At 36.2% G+C, this 18,085-nt stretch overlaps 2 long non-coding RNA genes across 5 annotated transcripts; one reads left to right on the top strand and one right to left on the bottom strand.

The window, feature by feature from the left end:
* The first annotated feature begins 3,018 nt into the window (after positions 1-3,018).
* LOC307009619 lies at positions 3,019-6,824 on the top strand. Of its 4 annotated transcripts, none has more exons than XR_013800075.1 (4): positions 3,019-3,409; positions 4,120-4,221; positions 4,980-5,359; positions 6,379-6,824. It is a non-coding gene; the product is annotated as an uncharacterized lncRNA (long non-coding RNA). The 4 variants fall into 4 exon arrangements; XR_013800076.1 differs by lacking the exon at positions 3,019-3,409 and having other exon boundaries at positions 3,418-4,221; positions 4,980-5,101; positions 5,244-5,359; XR_013800077.1 differs by lacking the exon at positions 3,019-3,409 and having other exon boundaries at positions 3,418-4,221.
* A 1,404-nt stretch (positions 6,825-8,228) lies between these two features.
* LOC307009515 lies at positions 8,229-11,551 on the bottom strand. Its single transcript, XR_013800053.1, has 3 exons — positions 11,161-11,551; positions 10,349-10,450; positions 8,229-9,664 (listed from the first exon to the last, which is right to left on the bottom strand). It is a non-coding gene; the product is annotated as an uncharacterized lncRNA (long non-coding RNA).
* Positions 11,552-18,085: the final 6,534 nt, after the last annotated feature.

Genomic DNA, 18,085 nt, shown 5'->3' with positions numbered 1-18,085 from the left:
TGAAACTGTTTGTTTGAGCCCATCACCAGCTAAACTCACTCCACTTTGTCTGCTATTTCATGCGTATTCATTCCAGTCGCCATATGTATGTGCTCCCTGAAGACTACGAAGAAGCACAGCCCTGAAATTAGAACAGCAAACAGTACGAGCTTCCCGGAGTGTCCTCCAGTGCTAAATCTAATATTGCAAGATAATTATCATGGATTTTTACAGCATGCTGAGCACATTTGTCCTAAAGGGGAATCTGTCAGCGTTTCTGCAGATGGAATTTGTATTTTATTAGCTCATGATAAAATTGTCATATACAACAGGAGGATTAAAACAATCACCCAGTTTTATAGTTAGAGGAATCGGCCATATAAAAATGAATGCATGAGCAGAGATGCAGATACACACAGGGATTCATAAATGACAGGCTTGAAAATGAGCTGAATATTTCCTCGTAAGAAATTTTGGATGTAATTCCAAGCAAAAATGTTCCTTTCTAGAGGGATGATAGAAAAGTGATTTACTTTGTCTCTGAGGGAAAATTTACACCTCTGAGGGTTGGCGATTTTGAACAGTACAGATGGCATTTGGTAAATGGCAAAAGATGGTCCAATTCATTTCTCAGATCACATGCATCGCAAATTCAATTTGAATACCAGATTTATGGCAACAGATGTGCGAGAACGATAGATGCCGTAGATGATCATAATTCTTTTGCCAGTTGTTTCCACAGTGGCATGATCTCTAATTATGGTTATTTTTACAGCATTGTCCATCACATTAGAATTATCTGGTTTCATTTAGAAACATTTAGTCAAGGGTCAAAAAGAAAAAAAGAATGAAAGGATTGTGAGATGTCAGTTTGGGGCAGGATAACTACACCCATAGGAGGTCTATAATACCTGGAGAAAACTGTTAGCATTCCCATTCATCTCAGGCAATGGACCAAAAGCTTTATGTAGATACAAAATAATGAAATAATGCAGTTCGCTATTTTGCTGCTGCATGGTTAACATTACAGTGTGCTTGCATAACAATGCAATGCAAAAGTGTAGGGTTGAAAGTTAATAACGTTAGTTAAACATTCATTTTGTAGTGAGTTAGCAGTTCACATAATTGAAGAGTGAGAAAAGAAAGAAAAACTGTAAATAAGCAAAGAGAGAACCAAAACACGCAGACGCCATTTTGCCAAAAAAGAGAAAGAATGAGAAAGCAGAAACTGTTCAACGTCATGTTACTCTCATCAATATGGTACATGACTCAAAAGTGGTATAGTCTATCCACCAGGAAAGATGTAGAACCTCACAATAACTAAATTCAGCCTTCCTGTCCTTATGATTGCTGGTCCCTCGCCAGTCAGAGCCCTATATTTCCCAAGAGGATCTATGCAATATCTACCATGTAGACAGAGATTCTTGCGACTGGAATTCTGAGAAAATACTGAAGGGATGTCGAAAGACTTTGGAGAATAGAAGGGACATCTAAGGTCAGTGCAGGATTTGCAGCAACAAGTTTATCCCTGTAGCAGTAGAGCATGGCATTAGCAACACCAAGGTCATGGGATTGATTCCTAGATAACCGATAGAATGTATCTTGAATTCAATGTAACTTGGTTTGGATAAAAGCATTTGCCCAATGTGTAGGATTTGAAAGAAAATGTGTAGGATTTGAAAGGAAGACATAGATGCATTGCTCGCCCTTGACATTTTGACCTGATCTTAAGGCCCTTCCACACTGAGCATGACGCGATAATGCTAAGCTAATCGTCGACGAACGAAGCTTTCAATTGAACGTGAAACGTTCGATTGCCTTCAGCTAATTCACGCCTGCACGATTGGTGGCGCTGACTGAGAATACATTTTTCCTCATGTATGTATCATACATTTATGTATATTTTTTGACACCGGTATCAAGTTTGTAACACATCAACAGTCTACATTAAGAGTACATATGCAGTTTGAATGTATTTGATTTAAACCATTAAAACATCTCACTTGGAGAGCGAATGGATGCATTCAATGCAACTATTAATTATATAAACCGATATAAATTTTATAATTGTATTTTTAAAATATATATTATATATATAAATCTGCAAACCTTACCTGTACATTCAAGGCAACAACTGCAGTAATGCTTTTGTTTGGATGAAATAATCTATTGCCATGTGACTATTTTCCCAAGTGTATTCATTAAACAGTGTCCTTTAATCAGATCCGACCTGATCTGTGGGCCTAGTTATAAATCCTAAATCAAATTTAGCCTTAATTAACAGACCTGCCACATCAACTACCCATTACCTTCCTCCTTAACCGGAGGAAGCTGAGCAGCTGTTGAGGGCCCTGGAAGCCTTTTCACGTAAAACCCAATGACAGAATGAACATAAAGATGGAAGGTATCACCATGAGGTCACACTAGCCTTTCCCTCGTTTTATTGATAATTGTACATGCCTAGAAAAGGTCAGTCGAGAGCATGCAAGAAGGAAAAAAATGTGCAATTTAAATTAAAAAGCAGAAATGAAAAATAAGCATACTGCATATTGTAGTGCTAATCTATACCAACAAAATGTCAAACATACTGTCTTCTTACTTGAGTAAACAAATGCATAATGCATATACTGCTTTATCAGCACAATTTATTGGCCCGATGACTTTTCTATGAAGCGGATCTATAAATTTCTCATCTCATGTGTTCTAAACCATATAAAATGTTGAAGGAAATTAGATGGCAAAGTCTGCAGGATCAATAAAGACATTGTTTGCCACTGTTCACTGATCTGCTGAGAGCCGTCCTGTAGGGCAGGCCGCAGGGCTAAACTGCTCACATGTATAATGAGTCAGACCTTTCTAGGCTGTTAAATCCAGAGGACCCGTTTTTGATAGAGAAAGCACTGACCAAATTTTCTGCTTAATTAAATTTAACATCCATTCATCCTCACATGGGGGAAAGAAAGACTCAGACATAATGAAAAAGAGACTGGGAAGCAAAAGATGAGAGCTCATGAAAATTTACAGCGTGATACTCAACCCAGTCTCACGGCAGTTCGTGATATGGTCACGTAATTTAATCTATTGATTCGTGGCACGGGCACGTTTATTTCGTTATTTTCGTAATTCCAGCACGTTTTTTAAAACTAATGTATTTCAATGGGAAGCATCTTTCGTGATCAAAGCACGATTCTATCTGCCTATCGGGCTGCAGTAGAGAAGCTGTTTAATCAACATTTATTCACGAGATCTTATCATGGTTTATGTATTTATTTTAATTATATTATTTCGTTCTTATTGCCAGGGAAGCTGGATTGCTTTGCTGTTTATTGATATTTAAAAAATATATTTTATTAGTAGGAAATCGCGTTGAAGAAGTCTCATTCCGAACACCTCGCGATATTTGGCATCAGTGCACGTGTGCCAGATGTTGGTAAGTAGTCGTAAATACGCTGTCCTAATAATGTTTGATATAATGTATTTTCTGTGTGTCGAAATTAATCAGATTAGCTCAAGTTCAGTCACTGCATTATATCTGTCATCTCAACGGAGGCTTTGCGTTTCATTGCTTTCTATGAAAATGGTTTCTATGGTGATTAAACACTGTCTGTCACGTGATGTGCTATACAGTAGGCCTAGAGTAGACCTTCAATCAGTTAATCATATTCATATCAGGTTTTTAAGTTGTACAATTAGTTCCAAAGTTGTATGTGTAGTAGAAGCACAGTAAAAACAACACCATGCTTTTACCACAGTAACATTAGTTTGACTGTGATAAGTGTAGTAAAAAGACAGTAATCACACAACTTACCATGCTTTTACCACACTATTGGTAGTTTTAATGTGGTACTTATTGTAAATGCACAGTAACCACAACACTAACCATGCTTTTACCTCAGTAACCTTAGTTTTACTGTGATGGGTAGTAAAGGACAGCAATCACAAAACTTACCATGCTTTTACCTCAGTATTGGTAGTTTTAAAGTGATAATTGTTGTAAATTATGCATATTAACCACAACACCTACCATGCTTTTAATGCTTAATAATGTAACATCCAATATTTGTAAGGAAAATCAGTACTTTTTCCTTTAAATAATCCTATATATTATACATAATGATATTTTATTTTCTCTGTTTTCAGCTGAAAAGACCAAAAGGGCCTTTCGAACTCAGTCAGCCCATTATTGTTTGAGGACAAGTAAACGGAGGAGACGGACCGCTGCAAAGACAAATATTCGCAAGGGTAGGTATGTGTTGGTTTTAACCCTAAATCAAACATTTTATCAAGCATTTGTTGTTTCTTAAACCTGTTCTTACAAAACCCATAGCCCAATCAGTATGAACAGTCTCAAAGTCTTAATAATTCACAAGATTTAACAAGTTGTCAAATTCGTACGATACTTGTACATATTTGTATACTCGTACATAATCCTGCAGCTTTTACTCCTAGTGCTCATTGGCTACTGCCTCAATTCCTGTACATATTTATCGCGATATTTGTAAATCAGTTGCGCCCCTTCTTGGATAGTAGTCTGATGTCCCACACACTGTCAGAAAGTTTATATTAATTGCATTGTGTATTCATTAAAATTATTACAAATTAGTCCCTGTCTGTTGTGTTCATGTTCCAATGTCCAATGATACATGATGTCTCTCCACACCTCATAACCTACCTCTGTTTGCAAGAGTGGAAAAGCTAATCTGACTTGTCACATGACATCAGATACGCGATTATTTTGTCGTAATCAGATCAGTTACACTGCTGATAACTGTCCCGTTTGCATGTAAATCATGTTATTTTTAAACGAGTTCATATGATTATTGCTTGCTATTAAAGACATACTTTTATTCATAGAAATGCCCACATATCAGTGAACGTATAACATAAAAATGCTTTTAACATTTAATTATGCAACACTCTTTACAGAAATATATCCCACAGTTGTATAACAGACTGCTTGCATGTAATGTAATAAAATTACCTTCCTTTCTGTATTGCAGGATTACTTTGTCCTTTTTTTTAGATCTCTACAACATCAAACTCAACAGCTCTTTTAAGAGCCAACCCTCGCAAGAGCTACTAGTGAGTCGCAGCGGATCTTGCCGTGATCAGCCCTTCCCAGGTAAAGTTTCTAGAACATTTCAATCAGTATTTACTCATCAAATGCTCTCTCCTGAATCGTAAGGTAAATTATAACTGTCTTAATTTATGTTTCAAGAACAATAGTAATTGCACGAGTAAGTAGATACTTTCTTGTTTTACAGCAGAGAAGGAAGACCAGTCCTTATATCAACACAAGCTAATCGAATAAGTCCTTTGTTTCGGGTGAGGAAGGAACATCTGGTGCCCAAAGAAGACAGAAAGGTGCGCAAATCCATTGGTATGTCTTGTATTGAAACAATGCTGTAATATGTAGTACATAATTTGATGTTGACAATTTTACATTGTACAGGTTATCACTTGGTTTTTGACCAAGTGAAGCTCTTGAAACAAGTGACAGAAGAGTATGTTGTCTTGAAAAAAATCAAGCATCACTTGCAAAGGCAAAAGAGACCATGCCTTTCTTAAAGATATTTTAAAATAGGTTGCTGTTGATATGGGTAAAAAAAAATTTGTTCAGTACTTAGCTTATATAATGTGCTGAAATATTATATATATATATATATATATATATATATATATATGTGTATAAAATAAATCAATGTGTATATTATATAATGTACTGACTGCTGCTTTGTAAATTTAAATCAGGAACGGGCAACTCTGGCCCTTTTGCGTTCTCCTTTTTAAGGTTGAGAGTTTACCTCCAACCCTAATTGAGCACATATGAAAGTCTTCACCTTTACTTATAGACAATAGGCAGGAGGGTTTGAGGTTGGAGCTAAATCTGCAGGACAGTGGACGCTAAGGGCCAGAGTAGCCCATCACTGCTTAATATATCGCAGAAAATAGGCCCCGTTTACACGAAGTGAAGACACTGATATTTCCCTGCGGTTTGGCCTCTCATTTACACGATAACCCAGTTTTTATCACAGAAAACGATTATTTCTAAAAACTCCGGCCAAAGTGGAGATTTTGGAAAACTTTGTTTGCACGTTTGCATGTAAACTGAGAAAAACTGAGTTTTAGGCAGTCGCCGTCACAATATGAGACTATTTTCGGGATTCTGATTGGCTAACGTGGGCTTGAGCTTCTCGTTACACTGCCACCTACAGGTTTGGCATGCTCTGGACGGCATATACACGGGTTCGTGTGCACGATGTTATTTTTGAAAACGAAGAGGGGTGAAATGTCCGTTTATGAAAATAGCCATCCACGTGTAAACGTAGCCATAAGCTGACCTGACTGTCCATTAAACAACTTAATTTGTATTGTTTGTGTTTTTTGCTTTACTTTCAGACCAGGACTGGAGAACGCCTGACAATGGGATGTTGAGACTTCTTCCTCTGGTTGAGAAAAAGCTACACCACATCAGTGATCACATCTTCTGTTGTACTGTAGGGTACACCTGAACAAACTGTTTAGACGAGGAAGAAGAACATGAACATGATCGAGACATGTACAGGGAAGAGCAAGAAACCAGTTTACTGATAATGAATCATTATTTTCCAACACAATATCAAATCTGTTTTCTGTATCATAGGTGACTGAATATGATTCTCTGGCACTCATTTTGTGGCTCAGCAGCTGTGAATGGATTAATATGATGTTAATGTATTTTTGAAGACACATTTTTATTTATCTTGAATCTCATTGTCTTTATGCTACTTTATCAACTTTATGCTGTGTCCTCCAATAAAGTGTTGTGTAATAAAGTATGGTGAATATTGTTTATTGAAAGTGGTGTTTGGTACAGTAAATAAAAACAATATTTGAGAAATTTTAATTTCTTATTTCTTTAGTTTAGTTCATAATTTAAAAACAACTACATATAATTAATTACCATGATTCTTTTTCTTAGGACATACACATTTAGATCTGGTTAATGATATTTGGGACAAAAGTTGCAACAAAACAATGCAACAAAAGTTGCACATACTTGCATGTATAAGCTGCAACTGCAATGTTTGCAGTGAAATAAAGGGAAGCTATGTGAATAACAAGAGGCTGCAGTGGCTATCTTGCTATAAACACTTCAAGCATAATTGAAGATGATCCATGTTGATCATTCTAGTACATCTACTACTGCATTTAAAATGAAAGCATAGACGTTACTGATGTCAGGCATATAAGCAGCAATCAGAGGGGGTGAAAAGGAAATGTAGGCACTGTTTTGTTTTGTTTGTTTTACTGAATGGTGCATTATCCCTGTGTAATAGTGTGTGTAGATCTGTGTAGATTGTACTGCACTTCCACCCCCAAGGGCCCCCCAGAAGAGCAAAAAACTGCACATTTCAAATGGCTGTAACTCACAGTCCGGTTAGTGTATCAAAGAGAAAATCGGCAGGACAACTGCTTATGCTATGTTTACTAAATAATGTTGGGCCCAGTTTTCTAACATATACGGAAAGCTGGCATAAAGGTTATTTTTAAAGTGCTCACAGTAAATTATCAAATTTCAGCCTGTCCCTCATATATGTCATAAAGGTTTGCACAATGAACACATTTAGATATCCAGTTGTCCATTAAAGATATTATGTATTTAACATTTATTGTTTCATTACTAAACGTTTTAAACTACATTACCCACATATCTCTGTCATGCTATCTATGGAACAGGAAACATTGTCCTGTAGTTCATTGAAATGTGCAGCCATGCTTAGGGTTAGGGTGGGGATCTCAGTAAAGGAGCAATTTCTCACAAAACAGAGACACTTTATCATTAACTTTATGTATAACTAACGCAATAATAACACCAAAACATACTTTGTAACATGAAGCGCCGTTTTATATGGGTTAAACGATAGTCCAATCACAGCGAGTTCTGCGATAAAGTCACAGCCAATAACAATCCAGCTGTACAGATGCATCACACTTACTTGCCCATTTATGGTAAATGATGACAGATCTCTTCTGGTTCCGGCTACAGGGATAGATACCTTAAATATTTCATATTTAAACCCAAACAATATTTGGGCTGTAATGTATTAATTCTAATTAAATTATAAAACTCACATTTAAAAACAAAAGACTCCTTTGTGTGGTTACCATCCAAAAACGAGATCACATGATCAATGACACAAATGTTTTTATTTGATTAGACTAATTCATAAATACATTTGAAAGATAAACTTTTTTCTAAGCAATGGCCTACAGCAGGGGTAGTTCTGCAGTATTTTAATTAAAGATAATTACATATACTAAAGTGCTTCTAACATTTACAGTGTATGTATAGTATATCAAAGGTATATCAATTATATTCAAATAAATGTAACAAAATCACAATGAATGCACACAATTTTGAAAGCATATTCCAATATTTAATGTCAAACTGTTTAAAGACAAATGTAGTGCCAAACCGACTGCACAACAGTATAAAAATAAGTTAATTATATAAAAAAACAGGTATAAGATACAGGGGCAATCTATTATAGGGACATATACAGTAACGTTAAAACAAATCGCTATGATGAAGTTATATTTTTACAAACCAAGAGATGAGATTCAACTTTGTTATGTGAAAATATATTTGTTTCTTCGCTTTAAAGAACAAATAGGCAAAAACGTAAGCACAACGTTTTACACTCACCTTTAATTCTATATCCTTGTGATCATTAATCACTTTATTGTCACTAAATGAAAGGCAACTTAAAATAGTTAATGATTATAAACGTCAGTAAGAAAATGCTTCAATAAAATACATTCACGGGTATATTACATTTACATTAACCAGGTAGTGATGTAATGATGATACCATAGATGTAGTTATGGTGGACATTTACTATAGTGACCACTGTAATAAAAGGCTTAATGAAGCTAAATGTAAGACATTAAGTCCATCTAAATGTAAAGGTAACAAACTCAGAATAATGTCCATTATGTCAAGTGTCTCATTTCTGTAATATTCTTTCAGCACCAATAAGATTTCCATAAATATGGATTGTTTTCTAAAGGTTTTCCTGAACACTCTCACTATCTTCAATTGTTCGGACAAACACCTGCTATACACTTGCAGAAATATACATGTGTCTATTGCATCATGAAGTCACTGCATGACTAGAACTAATGGATGGCAATGAATATGTCCTTTAGCAAAACACCTGATGCGCACTGACGCTTCTTTGATAAAGGCATTAGGCAGACATCAAGCTCAGTTTATGAAGCTGAAAAGAGAAAACAAAATGCTTTAACAATATGGAAAAAAGATAAATCACTATTTTCAATATTGGTTCTGCATATATCAAAGAGATCCTGAGGAGGAGTGGGACTTCACATGAAGACTTTCAGAAACTGTGACAGAGCAAAGGGTGCACCTCGCTGGACACATCCGACGCATGCCCAAACAACACCACCCAAAGACAGTGATGAAGTGGACACCACCAGGAGGATGCAGGAGACAGGGAAGACCTGGGAAGACATGGAGACAGATGTTTCACGAAGACCTGAACGATGTCAGTGTCCCATGGGAAGATGCGGAGAACTTGGCCACGGATCGAATACGTTGGAGGACACTTGTTGCCCAATGTGCCCAGCACAGGACTTGATGATGATGTTGGGAGTTTATCCATAACTGTGGGATATATTTCTGTAAAGAGTGTTGCATAATTAAATGTTAAAAGCATTTTTATGTTATACGTTCACTGATATGTGGGCATTTCTATGAATAAAAGTATGTCTTTAATAGCAAGCAATAATCATATGAACTCGTTTAAAAATAACATGATTTACATGCAAACGGGACAGTTATCAGCAGTGTAACTGATCTGATTACGACAAAATAATCGCGTATCTGATGTCATGTGACAAGTCAGATTAGCTTTTCCACTCTTGCAAACAGAGGTAGGTTATGAGGTGTGGAGAGACATCATGTATCATTGGACATTGGAACATGAACACAACAGACAGGGACTAATTTGTAATAATTTTAATGAATACACAATGCAATTAATATAAACTTTCTGACAGTGTGTGGGACATCAGACTACTATCCAAGAAGGGGCGCAACTGATTTACAAATATCGCGATAAATATGTACAGGAATTGAGGCAGTAGCCAATGAGCACTAGGAGTAAAAGCTGCAGGATTATGTACGAGTATACAAATATGTACTAGTATCGTACGAATTTGACAACTTGTTAAATCTTGTGAATTATTAAGACTTTGAGACTGTTCATACTGATTGGGCTATGGGTTTTGTAAGAACAGGTTTAAGAAACAACAAATGCTTGATAAAATGTTTGATTTAGGGTTAAAACCAACACATACCTACCCTTGCGAATATTTGTCTTTGCAGCGGTCCGTCTCCTCCGTTTACTTGTCCTCAAACAATAATGGGCTGACTGAGTTCGAAAGGCCCTTTTGGTCTTTTCAGCTGAAAACAGAGAAAATAAAATATCATTATGTATAATATATAGGATTATTTAAAGGAAAAAGTACTGATTTTCCTTACAAATATTGGATGTTACATTATTAAGCATTAAAAGCATGGTAGGTGTTGTGGTTAATATGCATAATTTACAACAATTATCACTTTAAAACTACCAATACTGAGGTAAAAGCATGGTAAGTTTTGTGATTGCTGTCCTTTACTACCCATCACAGTAAAACTAAGGTTACTGAGGTAAAAGCATGGTTAGTGTTGTGGTTACTGTGCATTTACAATAAGTACCACATTAAAACTACCAATAGTGTGGTAAAAGCATGGTAAGTTGTGTGATTACTGTCTTTTTACTACACTTATCACAGTCAAACTAATGTTACTGTGGTAAAAGCATGGTGTTGTTTTTACTGTGCTTCTACTACACATACAACTTTGGAACTAATTGTACAACTTAAAAACCTGATATGAATATGATTAACTGATTGAAGGTCTACTCTAGGCCTACTGTATAGCACATCACGTGACAGACAATGTTTAATCACCATAGAAACCATTTTCATAGAAAGCAATGAAACGCAAAGCCTCCGTTGAGATGACAGATATAATGCAGTGACTGAACTTGAGCTAATCTGATTAATTTCGACACACAGAAAATACATTATATCAAACATTATTAGGACAGCGTATTTACGACTACTTACCAACATCTGGCACACGTGCACTGATGCCAAATATCGCGAGGTGTTCGGAATGAGACTTCTTCAACGCGATTTCCTACTAATAAAATATATTTTTTTAATATCAATAAACAGCAAAGCAATCCAGCTTCCCTGGCAATAAGAACGAAATAATATAATTAAAATAAATACATAAACCATGATAAGATCTCGTGAATAAATGTTGATTAAACAGCTTCTCTACTGCAGCCCGATAGGCAGATAGAATCGTGCTTTGATCACGAAAGATGCTTCCCATTGAAATACATTAGTTTTAAAAAACGTGCTGGAATTACGAAAATAACGAAATAAACGTGCCCGTGCCACGAATCAATAGATTAAATTACGTGACCATATCACGAACTGCCGTGAGACTGGGTTGTGATACTTCAGCCTATAGAATCAAATGCTACAGCCTTTACCATTACGCTCCCCTTGTTGAGTTGTTACAAAGGTTTTAGCGTCAGCAGGTTATTTCAGAATGAAGAAATATTTTTGTGTAAGTACAATGTTCTTTTGTTTTTCTGTGGAAAATGCAACATGGGATAAGGTTCAGAAATATAATTTTATTGATTCTGATTAATGATAATTGAATAGGCAGGTGGGTCTTGATTAAAGTGAGATTGCTTTAGAATGTCATCCAAAGAGAGTAAAAAAAAAATTCCCTCCAGCTAAAGAATCATTATTACAACCCGATTGCAATGAGAGTTAATTCCCGCTGCAATCGCAAGACTTTCAATGCATGAGCTACTTTAGAGAAATTAAGTTGTTTTAGAGTTATATTTAATTTGTCTTCAATTAAGGATTCATCTATCAAGGCACAAACCTGTAAATTCGAGAAAATGTGGGCTGGAGTAATTTAGTTTATTTGATTTAATGCTTTGTACAAGATTTCCCAGTTGAAAACATGCTTTGAAGTGCAGACTCCTTCAGTGAACACTGGTTGTTGGCAATATAACCACCCAGAGCATTATTACTTCTTCTTTTTTTTCTTTTTTTTTGGCCATGTGATGTCTAATTCAGTCATATAAAGCATAAAGTTTCAACTGAGGCAAGGAGGCAATTCAAAAAATGAATTATTTGACTACTTAAATGAAGAAAAATGCATATGTATTTAATTCCTTAGGCAGCAGATGAATGGATGGATGGATGGATGGATGGATGGATGGATGGATGGATGGATGGATGGATGAACAAGCACAAGTTATGGATGGATGGATGGATGGATGGACCAACAAATTAAGAATGGATGGATGGATGGATGGATGGATGGATGGATGGATGGATGGATGGATGGATGGATGGATGGATGGATGGATGGATGGATGGATGGATGAATGAGCAAACAAACAAATTATGGATGGATGGACGGACGGACGGACGGACGGACGGACGGACGGACAGACAGACAAACAAACAAATTAAGGATGGATGGATGGATGGATGGATGGACGGACGGACGGACGGACGGACGGACGGACGGACGGACGGACGGACGGACAGACAGACAAACAAACAAATTAAGGATGGATGGATGGACAAGAACAATTATGAAACAAAAATCCATAAAAGTATGTAATAAAATGTCAGAAAAGGGCTATTTAACACAGAGATTTTAAAATAGGAAGCCATCTACAGAAATTGGAGAATAGCATGCACTATTCATAAATCGGACATTAATGGAAAGGATATAAGCCCTTGTTGTTAAAGCTCATCACATCTCTGGCATATTTGGAACAGGGTGATGCAGCAGCATTGTGTTTGGAGATGCTTGTTTACAACAGGGACTGGAAAATTCATTGAGATAGAAGGAAAAATTGATGGATGCAGAAAAACCTGCAGGAAATAAAGCAGCAGTCCCAAGAGAACGTGCACTTGGAAAACAATTCATCTTCCAGCAGACCAGCCACAGAGCTTAAGTCACTGGGGAGTGGCGTCAAATCAAAAAGGCCCTAGTGGACCAGTCAAATCCCAAACCTCAATCCATTTGAATGACTTCAGAAATATTGTTCACAAATATTCCCCATCCAACTTGCCAAAAGCAATTTTTGCCAAGAAAAAAATGTCAACATCACGGCATGCAACTGATAGACATATACTCAAAAGAGACATATAGATGCTTCCAAAGGTAGGGTACAACGGGGCTTAAGACGTGACGCGGTAAAATGGGCAGTGGCTTTATTCTCTTTTAAAACACTAGATGGCACCAAAATTCAGCTCAGCACATTTCTCAACATACGCCAATGATGCACGTGGAAATTTGGCTTATTCGATCGCGGACAACACCGCAAAGTTGATTCTGCGCAAATTTGATCTAATATTTAAAGGTTTTTTTAAATGTAGATATATGTAGCTAATGAGAATCTATCAAAATTATTGACTATATTTTGAGACAAAGGTCTTCTTAATGATTTTCAGTTTTGTTCAAGCTAATCAGTTTATCAATAACGGGAGGATATGTAAAAGTATATTTGGGGTAAAAGGCGCCCCAGCTATTGGGGGGGATGTTGTAAAAAATGTAAGATTTTAAATGCATTTTATTTTGTAATATACTTTGGCATTGGAAGGTTTAATACAGTATAAGTGTCAGACTCTCAAGGGATATACAAAATATATTTGGAATATATTTAAAATAGTTATATTTTCCTTTTCTTTAGTTTAAGTTTTTTATGTATTTTATTTTATTTCAAGTAACAATGTTGTATATATATATATATATATATATATATATATATATATATATATATATATATATATATATATATATACACACACAAAATATATATAGAATAGATTTTAAGTAGGCCTAGTTATATTTTGATAGAAGAAATATACACCTTAGCAACTGCTTAGCAACGCCCTGGCAACAATGCACAACATTGGCACTGTATCATCAATGTTTGCATGGGAGGAGCATAAAAAAGAAGAGTAAAATTTCTTGTTATGCCCATAATTTCCATGACTGTCTGTGTGCAACTCTTCATTATATCCTCAAGGAATGCGCTGATGTTGTGTGATGTACACGTTTTAATATTTAGACCACTTCTATTGATCGCTATCAGGATAAGAAGAGAACTTCAACCAGTAAAACAAAAAGTATTTATAAAACAAATTGACTACCCTACCTTTATTTGTCACACTGTAGATCTACAGAGGAGTGTTAATGCATTGCATGCAGTGTTATTTTAGTATAATTGATATACCGTTATAGTTACTTTACTTTAGTCACTTCTCTAACTTATTTATTTAAGCTAGATGCCAGGGCAACTTTTCTCAGTTTGTTTTTATATATTTTATTTTATTTCAAGAAATATTGTCGTTTTAATTGATTTTTTTCTTAACGATAGTAACCCTGATTTGATCAATTTTCTTTTCTGCTTTGGGGAAAGACTCAATAAAAGTAGCAACTCTATACCACATAGCCTATTTTCTATATTATGCCATTTAGCCTATATTCAAATTCCATGTAGGCTAATCATGCAACAATGAGTTGATCCCAACTGTTGCAGTCTTACTGTCTCTATTTAGCACCGTCTCTGATCCATGATCTTCTTATGCTCTCTTCTTAAACTCTGACTGTAGAAGTTTTGTGCTTTCCATGCTGCTTTTTTCCGCGAGCAGCTCAACATCGTGGTAATCGGATTATTTCCCCTGGCAATCCATGCACATAATCGGCCTAATGATTTCATGCGGTTTGAATTGCCTGTCGAAGACACAAAAGACAACTTTAACAAATAGGTGTTAAATAATGTTAATGTAGTCTCTGAAGTTGTACGATAAAAAAAGCTATATTTTTTCACTGCCCTTGTGCCCTTTGACCACTGGAGTTGATGGCAGTGGTGCAGTGGACACGTGATCCCCGTGCAGCAATTTGGAAGTGTCAGAGAGAGACAAAATACTTGAAATAGGAAAATGTGTTCAGGATGAAAAAAAAAAAGATAATAAACTATCCACGATAAGCTGTATCATCTGTGACTATGCTAACGGTGTCCTTTCTGCTTGAGGACAGCTGCAATTCTATGACCATTCATTGCCGTATATTTTGCATGGATGATAAGTAGTTAATATTTTTTAATGGAAATACTTTCAGTTGAGATCTTTGTATTTAGGGTTGCAACAGATTATTCGTAGAAAAAAAGTAAATAAAAAATACCATTAGGTTCGAGTTAATTTTTAAACATTTCACCAGAGGGTGCCAGAGTGCAGGAAAAGAGCAATTGCTTATTTACAAACTACAGATTGGATTATTTTTAAAGTATTATTTTAAGAATTTTATTTAAAAAACATTTAATAGCAAATATTTAATACATACTAATTCTAACTATTCATAAATGTCCTAAATCCAACATGATCAAACAGATTTCAGTGATCAAAAAGAACAAAGGTTTAGATAGTGTGTGTAGTGAACAATAGCCTACAGGAGTGTCACAAGTTGTCACAATGGGGACCTAGTAAGGGTGTCAAATTTAGTAGGGATGCTAGGGACATATCCAGCGGCTACTAAATTGTCCCTAGCAATGATTTTGATCAATTACAGTCATCATGAAATAAAAATGGACAGAATGATTTATCCATGCACATCATTTTTTTTTATTCGATTTTTTATTCAAGTCCCCTCATAATCTTTAATCAAAATAACGTCCCCTTCCTCTGACATCTCTTCTGTTCTCTGATGACAAGTTTACTGGCATGAAGGCGGGACAACCTGTCAATCACATGACATCACACCATCCCACATATCTTCAAAATATATATTATTTTTTTTCAGCAGAAGAAAGAAATTCATACAGGTTTGGAACAACCTGAGGGTGAGAAATGATGACAGAATTTTTATTTTTGGGTGAACTATCGCTTTAATTCCAGAGAAGCGTGGCGATTGCACGGGTAATCATGGTAAAATACAGAGAGAAACATAAATCAGAGATTGTTTTTTCTTTTTGTTAAATACCAGATGATCCAGGTAGTTGAGTTATCTGGGTGATGTCATTGACTGGGCTTGTTTCTGTTAGATAGAAAGCAATTATGGTTTATGGACACAAGACTAATAATCTGCATTAGTTTTAGAGGACATAAAGACTGCAGCTCAACATTTATAACCAGACCGTGAGAGAAGAGTAAACATTTAAAGTCAACCCGCCCTGCAAATAAATATTAGCTGTCCTTGTAAAAGGCACCATCACCCATGTAAGATACACAGTACATTGAGCACACTTTATGTGTGATGTGTTATGCCTTTTTCTCATGCTAGATTTATGTTTCTCGGGTTTTCATTTTCAAACGCTTTCTATAAAGATTGTATGCATTATAAAGTATCTTTATAAACCTTATAATTAGATGTATGCTGTCATGAACAATTTTAACCAAAGATATGATACATTAATGCTAGTATATTAATGGTTAGTATATATTTATCAGCATGATCATGCTACCATTTAATTACCACTTTTTTTAAAAAAAAGATCTTATTTTGTGTTTAAAGGAACACGCCGACTTTTTGGGACTTTATCTTATTCACCGTATCCCCCAGAGTTACATAAGTCCACACATAACCTATTCATCTCCGTGCGTGCCGTAACTCTGTCTGACGCACCCACCGCTAGCCTAGCTTAGCACAAACACTGGAGGTAAACAGCTCCAGCTAGCATACTGCTCCCATTAAGTGACAAAGTAACGCCAACATTTTCCGATTTACATGTTGTGATTTGTATAGTCACAGCGTGTACAAATAACAAGGTCACATTAGACACAGTCATCTTCTAACCGTAGCTATATATACTGGGAACTATATTCTCAGAAGGCGAAGCACTGCTTCTTGGGCGGTGCTCACTGATTCTGAGAATATAGTTCCCAGTATGTTAGAAGATGGCTGTGTCTCATGTGACCTTGTTATTTGTACATGCTGTGACTGTACAAATCACAACATATAAATAATAAAATGTTGGCGTTATTTTGTCACTTATTGGGAGCAGTGTGCTAGCTGGAACCGTTTACCTCCAGTGTTTGTGCTAAGCTAGGCTAGCGGTGGGTGCGTCAGACAGAGTTACGCCACGCACGGAGATGAAAAGGGTATGTATGGACTTATCTAACTCTGGGGGATACGGTGAATAAGCTTAAGTCCCAAAAAGTCGGCGTGTTCCTTTAACGGAAGAAAGAAACTTATACAGGGTTGGAACAACATGATGACAAAATTTCCATTTTTGGATGAACTATATCCCTTTGATATTTTCCTTCTCTGCCAATGAAAATAGTTCCAAACGAAGCCAAAGCATCAAGCTTTGCATGTTGCCAATGCCCAGTCAGTCTGGAGCCACATATTTGAAGCGTTATAATCACTGGACTCCAGCTCCACTACAGTTGTTTTCATTTGCTCAGTTGTGAGAGAAACCCACTCTGAGCTTCATGGAGGCCAAAACTGGTGTATAAAATGCATTAAAACAAATGATCAACACAAAACTTCATGTGTTACAATACTTTTACTTTACTTGTTGATCAAAAGTGACAGTAAAGACATTTACTATAATGTCACAAAATATTTCTATGCGTGCGTTTGTGCGTGTGCGTGTGTGTGTAGGCCATTAAGGAGCCATATTCAACCCCTAATATTATACAGGTTTCATTGACAATGTTTTGTTATTAAACTCTGTCTAGAACCGTCATGACCTGTAGCAAGCTTAATTTTAAGGTTTTATTTTTTTGTGTATCCCATAAACACACAATTCATCTCTCATAATAACATCTGCAAAGATTCCTTAATAGTGTCACCATAGTGTGAAGGCAATGATTTCCTTTTGAGACTCCATCATCTGAGCTGCTGTTGCTGTACTACTATTGGCCAGGAGCAGCGTCACTCAAGCCAGAGATCCTCCAATCCTGATGCAGTGTAGGCGGTGCGTCTCCTCTCCTCCCCCAC

Source organism: Phoxinus phoxinus, assembly GCF_949152265.1.
Source record: "Phoxinus phoxinus genome assembly, chromosome: 13".
NCBI lineage: Eukaryota > Metazoa > Chordata > Actinopteri > Cypriniformes > Leuciscidae > Phoxinus > Phoxinus phoxinus.
This window is presented reverse-complemented; position numbering and strand designations above follow the sequence as displayed.